Raw genomic sequence first — 17608 nt, 5'->3', positions numbered from 1 at the left:
TAACAAACAGGGGGTGCTTTCCTTTTTCTGTTCTCTGTTGTTTTCAAATGCAAGCTCTGTGTCTAGACATGGAAACAGAGAATTGTTCAGTGTAATTATATCTATTGTTTAGGGGGCTGAATCAGGCTGGCGGGGGAGGATTGACTAATGAAGAGGTTAATGCTAGTTTTTCCTCCCCATTCAGCACCGACTGGAACAAGTACAACTTTGGAAATGGAAAATAATGCTTTCGATGTCTTAGTAAGCCCATCATTTGATTTCCTTTTATGGTAGTCCTGGTGATTGTGGGTTCAGATACTGGGGAAGCCAGTAGCCCCAGAGACATTCATGGCCATTTTTATATATGTATTCTTTTCCGTGTGGTTTATCCCAGGCATAAACATAGTACTCTGTGCTATCCAGTAGGACCTTGTTGTTTATCCTTCCTGTATGTAATAGTTTGCATCTCCCAACCCCAAACTCTCAATCCACCCTTCCCCCACCCCCTCTTCCTTGGCAACCATAAGTCTGTTCTCTCTGTGAGTCTGTTTCTGTTTCATAGATAGGTTCATTTGTGTCGTATTTTAGATTCTACATATAAGTGATATCATGTGGCATTTGTCTCTGCCTGACTTCACTTAGTGTGATAATCTTTAGTTGGATCCATGTTGCTGCAAATGGCATTCATTCTTTTTTATGGCTGAGTAGTATTCCATTGTATGTGTGTACCACATCATCTTTATCCATTCATCTGTTGATAGACATTTAGGTTGCTTCCATCTCTTGACTTTTGTGAATAGTGTTGCTATGAACATAGGGTTGCATGTATCTTTCAGATTATAGTTTTGTCTGAATATATGCCCAGGAATGGGATTGCTGGATCATATGGTAATTCTAGTGTTCTGGGGACCCTCCATACTATGTTCCATAGTAGCTGAACCAACTTACATTCCCGTCAGCAGTGTAGATGGGCTCCTTTTTCCCCACATCCTCTCTAGCATTTATTATTTGTAGACATTTTAATGATGCCATTCTGACCGATGTGAGAATTTTAGTTTTGATTTGCATGTCTCTAATAATTAGTGATGTGGATTATCTTTTCATGTGCCTGTTGACTATCTGTATGTTTTCTTTTGAGAAATCTCTGTTTAAGTCTTTTGCCCATGTATTTGATTGGGTTGTTTGTGTTTTTTTGCTGTTGAGTTGTGTGAGCTGTTTGTATATTTTGGATAGTCAGCCCTTGTTGGTTGCATCATTTGCAGATATTTTCTCTCATTCTGTAGGCTTGCTTTTCATTTTTTTAATAGTTTCCTTTGCTGTGCAAAAGCATGTATGTTTGATTAGGTGCCATTTGTTTATTTTTGCTTTTATTTCTTTTTTTTTTTTCTTTTTTTTTTCTTTTGCTTTTATTTCTATTGCCTTGGGAGACTCACCCAAGAAAACATTGGAATGGTTTAGGTCAGAGAATGCTTTGGGTTTCATTATGTATATCATTCTTTGATTCATCAGTTTCCCCATTTTTAAAAAAGGAATAATATTAATAATAGTGTTTATTACATGTTGTCCTGGGGGGAATTTGAGAAAGACAACAGATTCTGGCTTTGTTAAACCCTCGGGAGCTGGTTGCATACTAGTTTTCCCTCCCATCCAAGGAGGCTGGCTTGACTGAATTGTATGTGTGCACAATATGAAAGTAGATTAGTACCAGAGATAGCTGGTGTTGGTAGATATAGAATAGATCTGGCTTAATCTGGGCCAAGAAGCAGAAATCCCAAGTGGTCTTGATACAGTGGCTAGTCTTTTTTTTTATAGCCCTTACCTGGTACCAGGCCCTGTTTAAATACTTAGAGCACCACCAACTCATGACTCTTCACCAAAAAACTATGATGTAGGTTGTGTTTTGATCTTCATCTTAGAGACTCGATGTCTCAGGCACAGAGAGCTCACAGATAGTGAAGGGTGGAGCCGGTTCAAACTCAGGCAAGTTCATGCTTTTCATTTATATATCCAGAAACACACGGAAGGTAGCGCCAGTGTCCCTAAAGAGCAAGATCATCACAGCCCAGGCCCTTGCTGGGCTCCTAGCATTCTGGGAATCCAATTACCACCTAGGAAAGCTTGTCCAAGAGGGAACCTCTGTGCAGATATTATATATCATTCCTCTGTGTGGGTTCTCCATGCAGGGGGATAGAGCTCCTTGGTCCTTTTTATTTTTTTTAATAAAATAAAAGGTTTAGGGAATTCACTGGCGATCCAGTGGTTAGGACTCACGCTTTCACTGCTGGGGACCCAGGTTCAGTCCCTGGTTGGGGAACTAATATCCTACAAGCCATGTAATACAACCACAGATATAAATAAGTAAGTAAAAGTTTTAAAAATCCATAGCTCCGAGTTCATTTTCAGAGGCAAAAACAAGGTGACTTCAATTTGTTAAGTCTGGCAACCCCAGATGGTGGCTGCCCCATCCTGCTGTCACGCATCTTTCCAGCAGTTGCCACCACAAGTGTGGCCTGATAGCACTTCTCCTGTCTTGTGGGTCTCTCTTGCTTTCTGCCCTGGGGTCAGCTGGGTGGGCCTCTGCTGTGCGTGTGTGTGTTCGAATATATTTATTTATTTGGCTGCGCTGGGTCTTGGTTGTAGCACGTAGGCTCTTTGATCTTTGTTGCAGCAGGCGGGATCCTCAGTTGTGGCTGTAGGCTCTTTAGTTGTGGCGTGAAGGATCTAGTTCCCTGACCAAGGATCGAACCTGGGCCCCCTGCATTGGGAGGATGGAGTCTTAGCCAGTGGACCACCAGGGAAGTCCTTGACTGTTTTGTGTTTTCACTCCCGCAGCTTGAACACTCACATCGTGTCCCGTGAGCACAAACTCGACTATGATAAATACTCTCATCCTGGTTTCCATATGGGCCAGGATGAAAATTCCTTTGGGACATATAACTGGGTGTATATGCTGTAGCCCAAGGTGTGTGTATGGCTTCCCTGGTGACTCAGATGATAAAGAATCTGCCTGAAACGCAGGAGACCTGGGTTCAATCCCTGGGTCAGGAAGATCCCCTGGAGGAGGAAATGGCAATCCACTCCAGTATTCTTGCCTGGAGAATCCCACGGATGAAGTAGCCTGGTGGGTTAAAGTCCATGGGGTCACAAAGAGTTGGACAGGACTAAGCGAATAACACTTTCACTTTCAAGGTGTGTATATTCTTAAGTCACTAAAAAGTGCCCAACTGTTCTCCAGAACGTCTGTACCCCTTCTGCCAGCAGGGCCTGCAGGACCCTCTGCCCCCAGTCCCAGCCAACATGTGGCATTATCCGTCTTTCTAACTTTTGCCAGTCTAAAAAAATGTAAAGTGAACTCTCAGTGCTGTTTCCTTTTGTATTTCTCTAGTTCCTAGTGAGCTTGATCATCCAACATAGGCTTGTTAGCTTTTTTGCTTTGTCTCCTATAAATTGCTCATTTTCCTGTGGGATTCCTTCTCTTCTTGTTGTTGATTTACAGGAGTCTGTTGTACATCCTAGATATTAGTCACCCATCGGTTTAGACATTACAGTTGTCTTCTATTCTTGTTATTTGTATGTTAGCTTTCTCTGTAGTCTTCTTCATTGAACATTTCCTATGGCTTGTGCGTTTGAATTTCATCGAAGTCCTTCTCAACATAGTCTCTCACGTTTTCTCATTTTAAATTTATATGTTTATCTTCACATGTAGGTCTTTAATCTGTCGGAGTTCATCTTTGTATGTGGTGTTAGGTGAGGATCTAGTTTGTTTGTTTGTTTTCCAAAACATGAGCCTGTTTATCCCCAGGACCTTTCACTAAATAGCCACTGTTTCCCCATTGTTTTGTGGAGCCGGAAGGTAGCATGTTTGTGCTGTGTCTTATTGAGACTAGACAAATCAGAAGAAGGCAGAACTGCATGGGGGAGAGGGGAGAGATGCCATTGTTTGGGCTCCAGATATTTCTATAGCCGGAAATCCTCCCACCCCCACCATGCCTTGTTTTTGCTTTAGTTTTTGTCATCTGCAGCTAAAGTGACTATTACAACAGTTATGCCCTAATCTAGCTTCAGTCTAGAAGCACACACCCTCTTGACTAAGGCTGCTTGCTTTCTAATCCCAGCTTCACCAATAAGTGGCTGTGTGATTTCGTGTAAGCTGCACAATCTCTCTGGGCTTCAGTGTCTCCATCTGAAAAATCAGGGTAATAATAGTACTTAATTCATAGGATTATGGGGAGGATTAAATAAAATACTTTAAAACAGAACAACGCCTGGAATGTGGTAAATAAATGTTCTTCACTTGTGTAATCCTGTGTTCCCCATGAAGTGTAAGTCATGTATGATTTTGATCTATCTGATTATATTCTAATTATACCTGAGAGGCCATTTAAGAAATCGTTTAGAAAAATTAATTTGGCGGGCATACAAATAAATGATCTTCTAACCAATCTGTTTAAAAAGGTTTCTCAGGACGTCCCTGCGGGTCCTGTGGTTAAGGCTCCGTGCTTTCACTGCAGGGGAAGTGGGTTTGATCCCTGGTCGGGGAACTAGGATCCTGCATGCCATACGGTGTAGCCAAAAATAAAAAAGTCCTTTTCCCGGGAACTGTGACAGGCACCGTCCCTAGATGGCGCCCGAGCAGAATGAACGTGAAAGAAGGAGCCTTAAAGAGCTTCTGACGCAGAGTCAGCTCACCACGTGCCAGATGGAGTCATAGGTCAGGTTGATTTGGCCTGCAGGAAATCGCCAAAATGTTTTAAAATGTATCTGCTAGTATTAAAAAATCGGGAGATTTCATATAAAAACCTGATTTCCAGTGTCTGGATAAATCGGAAAAGCTGGCCCCTCGGGGCTTGCGGTGGTGCCTCCCTGAGGCTGGGCGGCTCCTGGGTCCAGCACAGCCCCGTTGGTTCCTGTTATTGGTCCCTCCTTGGCTTCTCTAGGTATATAACTTCCTAATTCCTAGTTAGGCCAGCCCTTCCCTTTGCAGATTGGAGGCTGAGGTCCTGACAGTGAGGTGAAGGGCTGGAACTGGAATCAGAGCAGAGCTCTTTTTTTTTTTTTTCCCCCTTCTTTACTTTTTTCTTTCTGGCTGCACCACGTGACTTGTGGGATCTTAGTTCCCCAACCAGGGATTGAACTCTGGGCCCCCTGCAGTGGAAGCACAGAGTCTTAACCACTGGACCACCAGGGAAGTTCTCTTGTTTCTTTTACACTTGGTTGTTTTCACAGACTGACTGAAGCTAAAAAGTGGGGAAGAATTAGTGAAGAACTGAAGTTTGGGAATTCAGGGGTACCAGTTGTTGAAAAAGTGGAGGTCAGTAGCATTCTTTTTCCTTTATGTGTGGAAAATAACTTCCTTGGTTTGGGGGGAAGTAATATACATTTAATGCAAAAGATTCAACCAATACAGAAAGATATAAAGAAGAAGATCAGGATTCTTTCAAATTCCACTTTCTGTTTGTAACTCTCATTCATTTTGGTGTCTGTGCTTCCAGCCCTTCTCTGTGTATTTATAGATACACTTAATATAGACATTGTCTGGGCCAGGGAATATCTGGGAGTGTGGAACCTTACAGTTTCCACACCATCTTCATCAGCTTCCCTTAACTAATTCTTTCATATCTTTCACTGGGAGTTTTTTTCAGTTATATTAAGGTAGTATAAAAATGTAAGGTCAAAACTTTTTGCTCACCCCAGTTCTCTTCCATGATAAACCATAGCGAGGATGGGGAGGGAAGAAAGAATCATGAACAAAATTACTGTCTACCACCGGGACCAACTGGGATGGGAGGTGAGTGAAATTTAGACTGAGCCCCATTGTCAGTAAGCCTTAGAAGTGCAGCTTGAACCCACGCCGCTTGAGAGCCTCAAGGGCTTCATCTAGTGTGTCCCTTAATCAAAGACCTTTTGTCCTCAAAGATTCTTTTTTTCTTTTTATAATTAATTAGTTTCTGGTTGCACTGAGTCTTTGTTGTTGCATGTGGACCTCCTCTAGTTGCTCGAGTCAGGCCCGCTCTAGTTGCGGTGCATGGGCTTCTCATTGCGGCAGCTCCTCTGATTTCTGAGCATGGGCTCTAGGGCGTGTGGGCTTCAGTGGAGTTGTGGCGCAAGCCTTAGATGCCCTGGGCATGTGGGATCTTCCTGGACCAGGAATCAAACTGGCAGGTGAATCCTAATCCACTGTGCCACCAGGGAAGTCCCTCAAAGATTCTTAGTGAAGGCTCCTCTCTGATCATGCTCACTTTGCCTTTATATTTTTATGCTTTATGCTTTTGTATGGTATATGCCTTTTATGTTATTTAAAGTTATGAAGACCTCACAAGGGTCTTTAAAAGAAGGGAAAGGTTAAACTGTCCTCTCAATGTTTGATTCTTGAAATAACTATTTTTTTCCTTTCCTTTCCCTGCCAAAGTTATACCAATCAGCAAAAATAAATTTTCCTGTGAATAAGTGCAAGGAGCATTGTTGCCAGGCAACAAATAAGAGAGCATTATTTTTATGTGTTTTGGAAGGTGTAACATCTTGCTCCACTGTTTCCATGGAGAATCCCAATTGTCATGCTTAATCTAATGCTGGAGAATTGAAATTTATGCAGAGACTCGCTTACTAAGCAATTACCTTTGCTAAGGGACAACTAGGAGAAATATTTCAAGGAAACCTCTTTCTTCAAATCAAGCATTATCTCTTGGTATCAATTGACTCAAGTTAACACCTCATTTGTGTCATTTGCTTTTCTAAAGCTATTGGAATATTTCATTAAAATCACAAATTGCATATACACTATTTCTGGTATAAGTCACCATGGATGTTTAGAGCACGTATGAATGGCATCAGGATACTGTAAGGAAATATATAAAGAATGGTTGTTAAGAAAGTTGTCTCTTTTGTTAGCATGGTAATGTGTCAGTTTCTAAAGGTCCCCCCTTAAATTAATAAGAGAAAATACCCAACACAATTCAGAAGAAGTAAAGGAAATGGAAGGAGGGTGGAGTTCAGAGAATAGTCCTATCAGATATTAAAACATGTAGGATAAGAAAGAAAGGTATGGTTCTGGTGAAAGGATAGATAGGTAAAAAGAACAGAATAGATAGATATGATAAAGAAGACATAAAAAATAATTGGGTAAAAGAAAATTTACAAATGACTGATAAGCACATGGAAAGATAGTTAACATTATTGGCCATCAGGAAAATCAAAACCACAATGAGATACCACTTTGCATCCATTAGCAGGTCTATAATAATAAAAGTAATAATAAATGTGAGAAATAACACTGTGGGAATGTAGAATGGTGTACCCTCTTCAGAAAACAGTCTGGCAGTTCTTCAGAAGGTTAAATATAGAGTTACCATTTGACCTAGCAATTCCTCTCCTGGGTGGGTATATACTCAAAAAAACTTGAAACACATGTGCACACAAAATTTATACACAAATGTTCACAGCAGCATCAAAAAGTGAAAACAACACACATATCTTATCAACTGATGAATGGATACGTGAAATGTGGTATATCTTTACAGTGGAATATTATTTGGCTAGAAAAAGGAATGAAGTGTTGAGGGACATCCCTGGTGGTCCAGTGGCTAAGACTCCGTGCTCCCAATGCAGGGGGCCTAGATCATCCCTGATCAGGGAGCTAGATCCCACATTCCACAACTAAGATCCAGCGCAGTCAAAAATGAATAATAATAAATACAATAATTATTTTTAAAATGGAATGAAATATTATATAAGCTATAATATGGATGACCCTTAAAAACATTATGCTAAGTGAAATTAGTCAGTTATCTAAAACCACAACTTATTCTTTATTACAAAATAATAATGAAATATTCAGAATAGGCAAGCCTATAGAGAATGGTTGCCTAAGACTGCAAGGGTTCGGGGAAAATGAGGGTGACTGCTAAAGTATACAGTTTCTTTTTGGGGTGATGAAAATATTCTAAAATTGTGGTAATAGTTGTACAACTCTGTGAATATACTAAAAACTATTGAATTGTATACTTTAAGTGTGTAGATTTTATGGTAGGTGAATTACATCTCAATAAAGTGCTTACAAAATAATGGCTGAGGAAGGCAAGGATATTGCTTTGGAAGATGGCATAATAACTTGAAAAGAAAATTCATTTAGACCTTTAATCAATATTAAACTTCGAAATCATTTTGAAATAAGCCAGAGTTAAATATAAAAAGCTGAAACAGAAGGGTAGAAGAGGAAAACTGGATATCCACATGCAGAAGAATAAAGTTTGATCCTATTCTTATACCATATACAAAAATTAACTCAAAATGGATCAGTGACCTAAATGTAAGAGCTAAAACTGTAAGACTCATAGAAGAAAACATAGTGGAAAGACTATATAACAGTGGATTTGGCAATGATTTCATGGCTAGGACACCAAAAGAAAAAAATAGATAAATTGTAGTTTATAAAAAATTAAAACTTTTATGTATTAAAGGACAGTTGTTAAAGAGTGAAAAGGCAAGTCATGGAATGGGAAAAATATTTGCAAATTATATCTGATAAGGGATTAATATCCAGAATATAGAAAGAGTATCTACAACTCAGCAACATAGAAACAACCTGACTAAAAAGGGAGCAGTCCTCCAATTAAAAATATACTTTTAAAATGCTAACAAAAAACAAACAAACAAAAAAATATTTTATAATTTCAAAAATTGGTGAAGGAGGATGTTTTTCTTTGTTATCTGACCCAAGATACCTGACCACATCATCAAGAATAAAGCTTCACTTTATATTGGCATTAAAAAAAAGAGTGGGCAAAGAGGACTTCCCTGGTGGTCCAGTGGTTAAGTATCTGCCCTGCAGTGCAGGGGACGCGAATTCAATCCCTGCTTGGGAAACTGGGATCCCACATGCCTCCAAGCAGCTAAGCCCCTAGCTGCAACTGCTGAGCCCATGCACCACATCCAGAGAGTTGCAAAAAAAGACCTGGCATGACACAACTAAGAGCCATTGCAGCCAAATAAATGGATAAAATTTTTTAAAAACGGGCAAAGCAGTCAAATAGACATTTCTCTAAAGAAGATACAAAAATGGCCAATAAGCACAAGAAGAGATGCTCAATATCACTTACCAGTGGGAAAATAAATGCAAATTGAAACAACAACATACTACTTTGTACACCTTGGAATGACTAGTATTAAAAAAAAAGCAGACTGAAAATAGCAAGTGTTGGTGAGAATATGAAGAAATTGGAACCCTTGTGCATTGCTGGTGGGAATGTAAAATGTTACAGCTGCTGTGGAAAACAGTAGGTTGTTCCTCAAACAGCTAATCATAAAAAAAAGATAAAAATAAGTTAATCACAGACCGTATCATCAATTTCTATGGCATGAACCGCAAATATTTAAAAACTGGGATTTGAACAATTATTTGTACACTCAAGTTCATAACAGCATTATTCATAATAGCCAAAAGGTGGAACCAATTCAAAGTTCATCAACAGATGCATGGATAAACGAAATGTAGTATGTACTTAACATAGAATACATAAGAAATTCAGTCCCAAGATTGCTTCAGTTGTTGTGGTGGGGGGAGGCAAGGCTGAGTTAGAGCTAGTACTGGGGGTACAATGTGAGGGAGATGGGGTGGATGGAGACTGGAGAAAGAATCTAGAAAAGTAAGTAGCATTGACACATATCCACAAAGCAGTCTCAACCACCCTCATCTCCTCCACCACCTCGGTTTTAGAGGAGACAACCCATGTAGATCTAGGGATTCTAATGTTATTTCAGTGTTCATAAGAATCTTTACCAGAGTGTTTTTTCCTGTCTTCTCTGACTGCTGCATAATTGCAACTAGGTAAACCAGTTCTCCACCCAGTTAGGGAGGAGGCAGATTAGAGTCATCTTGGAAAAGAAACAAGCATATAATTCAAGCTAGATGACAGCCACACTTACCTCTGGGCAAAATGCAAGAGAATATGGTTTGGATGAGATTAGAAAAAATATCAGAATAAACACTTCTTTCATCTCTTATGAGAATAAGAATTTTGAGTCTGTCTCTGGAGCTTTCTACCTGGTCAGCTACCTGGTCAGCTATATATGTACACATTAAGACAACAAAAGCATGTTAAAAAGTTCAAAATCACCCCTCCTTGTCCTTCAGTTCTGTTCTTTAGAAGCAATTGCATTTAATACTTTAATTTGTTTTTTCTTTTATTGGTTGTATCTTTCTAAATAATTATATTAATATTTTGTTTATTGAATTTTGACATAATTTATGGCTTTCTGAATCAGTTTCAAGTTAGAGAAATAAAATCCTCATCACACTAGTAGAGAAAATGTAATAAATGGGTTAGAACAGATTTTGCTCCTCAGGGAACATCTGACAACATTCTGACAATGTTTGGAGATGTTTTTTTTTTCTTTCCCAAAACTGGGTGAAGACTACTGTTATCTTGTGTGTGTGTGTGTGTGTATGCATGCATGCATGCATATACATACATACATATATATGTGTGTGTGTGAAAGTGTTAGTTGTTCAACTGTGTCAGACTCTTTGCGACCCTATGGACAGTAGCCTGCTAGGCTCTTCTGTCCATGGGATTCTCCAGGCAAGAAGACCGAAATAGGTAACCATTCATTTCTTCAGGGGATCTTCCTGATTCAGGGATAGAGCCTGGGTTTCCCACAATGCAGGCAGATTTTTGCCATCTGAGCCACTAGGAAAGCTCATATATATGTACATGAATGGCCAAATATGTGTGTGTATATATATTATACATGTATATGTATTTGTATGTGTCTATAAGAAGGCTGGGAAGCAAAGAATTGATACTTTCCAACTGTGGTGCTGGAGAAGACTCTTGAGAGTCCCTTGGACTGCAGGGAGATCAAACCAGTCAATCCTAAAGGAAATCAACCCTGAACTTTCATTTGGAGGACTGACACTGAAGCTGAAGCTCCAATATTTTTGCCACCTGATGTGAAGAGCCGATTCTTTGGAAAACACCCTGATGCTGGGAAAGATTGAAGGCGGGAGGAGAAGAGGACGACAGAGGATGAGATGGTTGGATGGCGTCGGGAGATAGTGAAGGACAGGGAATCCTGGCATGCTGCCATTCATGGGGTCGCAAAGAGTCAGACACAACTATGTGACTGAACAACAAATATATATGATATATAACCTATAAAATATATATTATGTGATATATAATATAATACAAGGTGTATATTATATATTAATATACATAATAGAGAGGGACAGAGAGAGGGGTGTCTCCAAGATTTCTTTAAAAAATCATTTATTCCTGGCTGCGCTGAATCTTCTGTTGCTTTCCGTGGCCTTTCTCTAGTTGTGGCGAGTGGAGGCTGCTCTTCGTTGTGGTGCACGGGCTTCTCACTGCACTGGCTTCTCCTGTTGCAGAGCAGAGGCCCTAGGTGCCCAGGCTTCAGTAGCTGTGACACTTGGGCTCGGTAGTTGCAGCTTGTGGGCTCTGGAGCGCTGGCTCAGCCATCGTGGTGCGCGGGGCCTAGTTTCTCCATGCCCTGTAGGATCTTCCCAGACCGGGGATTGGACTCATGTCCCCTGCATTGGCAGATGGATTCTTATCCACTGTTCCTCCAGGGACATTTTATTTACATTTATATTTAGGTCACTGAGAATGTAGAAATGTTTGCTCATTAATGTTGTTAATCATAATGAGAAATGTTGTTTATTTGTATTATAAATGTTGTTGATCATAGTTATGTTTCTTGTACAGTTTTGTTTTTCTTGTAATTAACAATAGCATGTTTTTGTTTGTTCGCTTAGTTTTCTATGCATACAACACTAATTATTGTCAAATTCTCTGTTAGGTCTGTAAGACTTCTTTTATATATTTTTTCTGATGCATTTGTTCAGTGCATTAGAAAGTCAGTTTCTTTTTTTCTTTTTTCCAGTGATCTTGTTCCTTTAACTCTCCTTCAGTATTAGACCTTTGACTATATCCCTAAGCTTATCTTTTTTTTTCTCCTTTAAAAAAAAAATGGTTTATTTTTCTGAAGGAGCTGTTATTAATGTCTAGAACTAGTATTAGACCTTTGACTATGTCCATAAGCTTATCTTTTTTTTTCTCCTTTTTTAAAAAAAAATGGTTTATTTTTCTGACGGAGCTGTTATTAATGTCTAGAACTAGAGAGGTGATGAAACACTTAACACTTTGCCTCCTCCAGTAAAACCTAAATAGGGTTATTAGATGGATCAGCAGGAGAAGAGTTAGAAGTGATTTTCTGTAAAAACTCTATAGCAGGCTAAAAACATTTTTGAAACTTGAAAAACCAGAAGAAAGTTAAATATTCTTATAGATGAGTAGGGAGACCAAGGTGAAGTTAAAGTGGCAATTAATGGCCTAAGAGGATAAGGTGAAAAGTTACTCAATTTGAAGACAGACATTTTTATTTTTCCTAATATTGTTCTATATTTTTCCACCTTGTTTTATCTCATAATTAATAACAACTAGTTATATTGACAAAGAGTTATGTTTTTGTAGGAAAGTGAGGCTTGAGGTAGATTTCTGTTTCATTCCAATAATTCATGCACTGGATCTTGTAGCTAGCTGCACCATTTACTTGGTGAAGACTGATACTTTTTTATTTTATTTTATTTGAGGATAATTGATTTACAGTGTTTGCTTACAATGGGTTAGTTTCAAGTATAGAGCAAAGTGATTCAGTTATACATATGCATATGTTCATTCTTTTTCAGATTCTTTCCCCATGTTGGTTATTACTGAATGTTGTGTAAAGTTCGCTCTGCTGTATTAGTAGGTCCTTGTTGATTATCTAATTTATATATAGTAGCGTTTGTATGTTAATCCCAGACTCCTCATTTATCATCCCCTCCACACACATTTCCCCTTTGGTAACGCTAAGTTTGTTTTTGAAATATGTGGGTCTGTTTGTGTTTAGTAAATAAGTTCACTTATATCATTTTAAAAAAATTAGATTCCATATATGAGTGCTATCATATGACATTTGTCTTTGTCTGTCTGGCTTCCCTTAGTGTGATGATGTCTAGGTCCATATGTGTTGCTGCAAATAGCATCATTTTGTTCTTTTTATGGCTGAGTAATATTTTGTGATATGTATGTACCACATCTTCCTTATGCATTCGTCTGTCAGTGGATGTTTAGGTTGCTTCCATGTCTTGGCTGTCATAGACGGTGCTGCATGACTGTTGGGGTGCATGCATCTGTTGTTTTTTTTTTTACATATATTTTATTTATTTATTTAGGCTATTTTATTTATTTATTTAGGCTATTTTATTTACTTATTTAGGCTGAGCCAGCTCTCAGTTGTGGCATGTGGGATCTAGTTCCCTAATCAGGGATTGAACCTGTGCCCCCTGCGTTATGAGCACAGAGTCTTATCCACTGGGCCACCAGGGAAGTCCCGGGTGCATGCATCTTTTTGAATTATGGTTTTCTCCGGATATACCCCCAGGAGAGGGATCATATGGTAGCTCTATTTTTCATTTTTTAGGGCACCTCCACACTGTTCTTCATAGTGCCTGTTACCAACTTACATTCTCACCGTTAGTGTAGGAGGCTTCCCTTTTCTCCAAAACCCCCTCTAGTATATTGTTTAAAATAATTATTTATTTAATTTATGTTTGGCTGTGCTGGATCTTTGTTGCTGCGAGGGCTTTTCTCTAGTTGTGGAGGTCAGAGAGAGAGGTGGTTACTCTTTGTTGTATTGAGAGGGCTTCTTGTTGGGGTGGCTTCTCTTATTGCCAAGCATGGGCTCTAGGGCATGAGGGCTTCGGTGGTTGCAGCATCTGGGCTCAGTAGTTGGGATTTCCAGGCTCTCGAGCATGGACTTCAGCATTTGTGGTGCACGGGCCCGGCGGCTCTGCAGCATGTGGGAGCCTCCTGCACCAGGGATCGAACCTGTGTCTCCTGCACTGGCAGATCGACTCTTCAGCACTGAGCTATCAGGGAAGCCCCCCAGCCTTTATTGTTTGTAGATTTTTTTGGATGATGGCCATTCTGAGTAGTTTTCATTTCCTTTTCCCTGATAATAAGGAATGCTGAGCATCTTTTCATGTGCTTTTTGGCCATCTGTATGTCTTCTTGGAGAAATGTCTATTTAGATCTTCTGCCTATTTTTTGATTGGATTGTCATTATCTTTTTCTTGTAAAGAAATTTTTACCTCTTCGGACTCTGCTGGTATCTTTCTGTTAATTACATTATTATCCCCACTGAGACAGTCCCACAGTAATCAATCCCTTTCATCTGAATAAATGGCAGTCCCAGGATTCTTGCACCAGGTCTCCAGATGGGAGACTGTGGGTGTAGTGAATCAAATCTAACTACCTTGCCTTTATTTTTGTGATTGTTGTAGACACTTGTGTCCTTTGCTGTGTTAGCATCCCTTTGCCCAGCTGTTTCCAGTGATGCTGCTAATGGCTCTCGCTGATACCCTTCTCTGGAGAATTATCCTTGGCCAGGGAGATCCACCTTATTGGGAAATGCCTGGGAGGTGCTATTAATAATTCGCCTCAGGGCATCGTGCAGCCAGTGACTGAGATGAGGATATAAAAGCTGAACCCCCTTGCCTCAAAGGGCACAAGTCTGTGGCGTCATTCACATTCCAGAACTGTGGTCAGGCTGCAATTAGACCGCACCTGAAACTTCGTCTTTGCTTAGCCTCTTTCCCTGCTCTATCCTGCTTCCCCTATTTTCTGACAAGTTTCTCCTGAAAGCACAACTTCAGGATGTCTCTTGAAGAATAAGAGTATAAGAATCCCTGCCTCCATTTCTGCTTCTGGGAACAAAACTAAGACAATGATAAATGGTTTTTTGGCTTCTTAGCATTCATTCTCCCTTCTAAATGGCACCAGAGTTTCTTTTTGGGAAATGACCTTCCCATCACCCTATTGTGGCCAGTCTTTTTATTTTTTTTTAACTTAAAAAAAAATATTTGTTTATGTGGCTGCACCAGATCTTAGTTGTAGCAGGCGGGATCTTTACTGGGGGTATGTGAACTCTTAGTTGCGGCATGTGGGATCTAGCTCCCTGACCAAGAATTGAACCTGGACCCCCTGGAGCTTGGAGCCTTAGCCACTGGACCACCAGGGAAGCCCCTGGGGACTGTCTGTATGTGATTAAATCTATATGCCCTTACGTCATAGAAGCTGAAGGGGTTTGCGGAAGGTCCTCCTAGTAGATTCTTCCTCTCCCTGGTTTGGGGCAGCAAGCTTGGTCTTTTGATCTAAACCCTGCCAGGGATTATGAATGTTGATTGAGCACTACCAGGATAAGTGAAGTTCACTGTTTTCATCATGGGCTTCTGCTTGCCTTTTTCTCCTTCTCGACCTTTCTGTGGTTCCTGCTTCTTAACTTCTAGCACCTTGGTTCCTACCCACTCCCAAGCTATTTGGTTGGCCTCTGTGAGTTACCCTAATCCTTCCAGGAGTTTCCCTTTTGCTAGGGTCTCTCACTCAGGTTATCTTGCTTATAAGCAAAAGAATCATTAGGGATGCAGATACCTTACTCTTTATCTCACTGAAGAGAGGAAAAAGATCTGGGACTACATCATTAATTCAGAAGAGGGGAGATGTAGGGCTTCTGAGTTTGGTGAATAAGAGCTTACCCAGACAGCTCTTCTTGCTCCAACAAAGAGGTAGGAGTTTGCAAAGCATCTCTCAACTGGCTGAATTATACTTTGGTATTAGGTGAGATTCTGAATTAATACCTTCTGTTAGAAAGCTGATGTCTGGCTTTCAGCCTCAAAACATACATCTCTGGCTGAAACCTCCTCTCAATTGGCATTTTCCTTTTTCTTACGTATTACTGCATTTTTCTTTTTCTTTTCTTATGTGTTCATGTACCAGTCCTGAAAATAGAGTGATTCAACTGCGTAAAGATAGCTGTACTTCTTAAAAATACCTTCTGGAGGAAAAAAGACTTTCTTATGAGTGGAATTTTTCCTCCAAAATTGTTCAGTCTGGGGGTTGTAGGGAGGGAAATGAGCTCAACAGAAAAACCAAAATAGATACACAAGATTCCAGAGGAATCTAAGACAATCCTTTGTTCCGAGTTGCCAGGCAACTGTTTCTCCAAGGATGGTGTCACTTTGATTTTATAGAATAATCAGGTGCCTGAATTTCTGCCTCAAAAAATTTTAGGATAATAATGAGTTCATCTTTTATGATTTAAAAAAGTATAAAATGGAAGCCTCTCTCCTGCTTAGCACACCTATTTCACTCCTTTTTCTTTCAGTTCCTTTGTTGCATGTCTTCAAAGCAAATAGGTTTTCATCTATTTGGGATTTTAAAATTTATTGCAGTATAGTTGATTGACAATGTTGTGTTAATTTCTGCTGCATGGCAAATTGACTCAGTTATACATATATATATTCTGTTTCATGTTCATTTCTCTGAACCGTGATAGTTTATCATGAGAGATTGAATATAGTTCTCTGCGTTACACAGTAGGACCTTGTTGGTTATCCATTCTGAGTATAATAGTTTGCATCAGCTAATCAGTTTGGAATGTTTTTGTTGGGTGCTGCTGAGAGTGGAGATGGAGGGAAGATCACTCAAGCTGTTGATTTTTGCTGCTTCAGATTCTCATCTTATGGCTATTAAGACATTTTATCCACAAAGAACAAAAGAAAACAATGCCTATAAACATTGCCTAAAACAATAGTCCTGTGTAACTCAGCCTTATGCTTAGAAACTAGGTCACGGCACATAGGTAAACAAACTGGTATTAGATAAAGAGCTGGACAGAGAAACAGGCCTAATAGATGAATCTTTTCATCAATATTTGGGGAAAAAATCTTTGCAGAAACACAGTTGTTTGTTCAGGTACTTGTGTATAAAATCTCGGAAGAGAGTTTTTGAAAAAAATCACATGGCTAATTCTATGGAGAACCAAGTGTGTGTGGCCAGGCATGGAAAAGGTGTAGTGCTTAGGCTGCAGGAGGGTTCCAGGCCACGTGTCAGGAACCTCAGCAGAGCCCACACTCGAGAAGCGGGTAGTCAGCAAGCTCTGCTGCGTGCAAGGAATGACTTCCTGACCATCTCCTCCAGGTATTACTCACTCCCAATTAAACTCTAGGAGAGGGCGCCCCCCAGCTCAGAGGTTCAAGCCCTCGGTCTGGGTTGGAGCTGATCAGCAAGGACCTTCCTTTTATGATGCTGCCACAACTTTCCACTAAGACCCCAGGTGTAGGGGCAGCAAATAGGAAAGTGAGGTTAGAGTCTAGAAGCCGAGGAAAAAACCCAAGTATCCACTGCATATATTATTTATCTTTGAATCTCAAAATCTAGGCACAGTCTAGAGACAGCGAACACATTTCTTAATGTTATTAGGGTAGATATTATTTATAAAAGATTGGGGGTAAAATCATCTACTACAACTGTTTTATTTATTTTTCTTTTTTTGTCCGGACCACGTAGCCTGCAAGATCCTAGTTCCCCAACCAGGGTCCTAGCCAAGAAATCATCAGCAGTGAAAGTGAAAAGTTCCAACCACTGGACCGCCAGGGAGTTCCCCCTTTTTATTTATTTATTATTATTATTTAAAAAAATATTTATTTGAAAAAAAAAAAAAATTTATTTGGCCGCACCGGTCTTAGTTGTGACATGCAGGATCTTCAATCTTTGCTGCAGCGTGT

The 17608-nt window shown here is 39.8% G+C and overlaps 2 non-coding genes across 2 annotated transcripts; both read right to left on the bottom strand.

The window, feature by feature from the left end:
* Nucleotides 1-5093: 5093 nt before the first annotated feature.
* Nucleotides 5094-5167, bottom strand: TRNAG-UCC (transfer RNA glycine (anticodon UCC)). The gene has a single exon. It is a non-coding gene; the product is annotated as a tRNA-Gly (tRNA).
* Nucleotides 5168-13297: 8130 nt separating this feature from the next.
* TRNAM-CAU (transfer RNA methionine (anticodon CAU)) lies at nt 13298-13370 on the bottom strand. The gene has a single exon. It is a non-coding gene; the product is annotated as a tRNA-Met (tRNA).
* Nucleotides 13371-17608: the final 4238 nt, after the last annotated feature.

This window comes from Dama dama, chromosome 24 (assembly GCF_033118175.1).
Source record: "Dama dama isolate Ldn47 chromosome 24, ASM3311817v1, whole genome shotgun sequence".
Classification (NCBI taxonomy): Eukaryota; Metazoa; Chordata; class Mammalia; order Artiodactyla; family Cervidae; genus Dama; species Dama dama.
This window is presented reverse-complemented; position numbering and strand designations above follow the sequence as displayed.